Below are 1,727 nucleotides of genomic sequence, written 5' to 3'. Positions count from 1 at the left end.
GTAATACTGAGACGCCGCAGCCGGGAACGGTCCCAACAACACTGTCTGGATCCAGCCAGCTGTGCCCACCCCCTCCCCCGTCAGTTTCGCCAGTCAGCGCTGGAGGATCGGACAGGGGGGGGGGAATCCCTGCAGGGAGCCCTGAGTGACAGTCACGGTTCTCTGCAGGGATAGATCGAGAAGTGAGCGAGCGCCGGTATGTGTTCACTCACTTCCCGATCTACTGAGCCGACCTGTGACAGTTTCATTGTCACAGGTGGGCTCAGATTATGAGGCTGAGTGAAAATCACTCACCTCATAATTCTCCTTTAACACAATGATTTCTGTTTGCCAAATGTAAAGGGAAAATTGGTGGTAAGGAGTTACAAGAAGTTGAATTAATATGTTGTGCCCATTATGATATATTCTGCTAAAAACATTAAAATCCACATGACTTTAATATAACATTATTATGGAAATGTGTTCTGCCCTTAGATATACTTGTCATATGAGTAAACCTTCCATGAGAAACACACAGAGCATCATTGCTGACCTTGTTCTGTATGGGCTAGTTGACTGGCAGAACAAGTATGCAGATCAGGAAAGTCAGAGAAGTAAGTTCATTTCTGCATATTTGTTCTTAGTCAGTCACTTAAAAAGTATTGAAGCCATTGGTAGGTAAGGTAACAAGAATGTTTAGAAGGAGGGGTCAGTTATAACAGCCTCCATGATCGTCTCATAAGAGATTCCCTGTAAGCAATGGACAATATTAGGGATGCACCGATACTGATACTAGTATCGGTATCTGTGTCAATACCGAGTATTTGGGCGAGTGCTCGTACTTGCCCAAATGCTCCCGATGCCTATCCTGATACCGGAACTTCCGGTATCAGGAAGCCAGGCGGCAAGTCATTACACGCTGCCCGGTTTCCTGATTGGCTTGAAAGCCGGCTGCATGCTCTCTTGTCACTTGGTGTTATACCTTATACCATCTTATACTGAAGAAGTGACTGGTAGTCATGAAATACATTTTTTTGCATTTGCTTAAACACGTTATGTTCCCTAAATACGCCTTTACCTATTCATCAATGAGTGCCTCTGGGAGACACACAACCTCTAGGCTATTTTTACTGACTGAGATTTCTAAAATTAAAATTTGCTTGAAGGTATGTACTAAAAACATTTTGGTCCCACTTGGCTGCTAGACCGGTCCCCGCAGCCTCCTTCCACCGAGGAACATTTCACTGCCAGAAGGGAGGTAAAAACAAGTGATCAGCCACCACAGCAGGACCGAGGATCGGGTGAGTATAATTTATTTATTTTAGTCCCTAGACCAAAATGAGCAGTTAACCCTTGCAGCGCGTGGGTAGCCCCACTGCAGGGGTTAATTTTTACATTGCCTGGCATTCTTATTTAAAACAAGACTTCACTGACCTGCAGCTACAGCCGCTGTGAAACAATTGAACTTCAAAGTGCACCAGAGAAGAGGTGATGTTGTTTAAGTTGAGTAGCATCACTCCCAACTGATCTGTTTGCATATGAAAACCCCAGTAGTGGTGAAAATGTGGGACGTGGACGTCTCTATCACTTCAGTTTTCATATGCAAGGGATCAGCGGCATGCAACTTCAATACTTTCATGTCTAAACAGTGTGGGAAAGTAATAGGACCAGGAGGTTGCCTACACCTGCGGCTGGAGTTAAAGACGCACAGGACCTCCGAATGGTTTAAAGGATATGTGAGTGAAAAC

At 44.9% G+C, this 1,727-nt stretch overlaps 1 protein-coding gene across 1 annotated transcript in view; it reads right to left on the bottom strand.

Annotated features, from left to right (window-relative positions):
- The window catches only part of HTR3B (5-hydroxytryptamine receptor 3B), a 28,313-nt gene that overhangs the window by 19,542 nt on the left and 7,044 nt on the right, over positions 1–1,727 (bottom strand). The window lies entirely within an intron of this gene.

This window comes from Nanorana parkeri, unplaced genomic scaffold (genome assembly GCF_000935625.1).
Source record: "Nanorana parkeri isolate BGI_ZX_2015 unplaced genomic scaffold, ASM93562v1 scaffold1434, whole genome shotgun sequence".
Lineage (NCBI taxonomy): Eukaryota > Metazoa > Chordata > Amphibia > Anura > Dicroglossidae > Nanorana > Nanorana parkeri.
The sequence above is the reverse complement of the archived record's forward strand: the minus strand, read 5'-3'. Positions and strand labels throughout refer to the sequence as shown.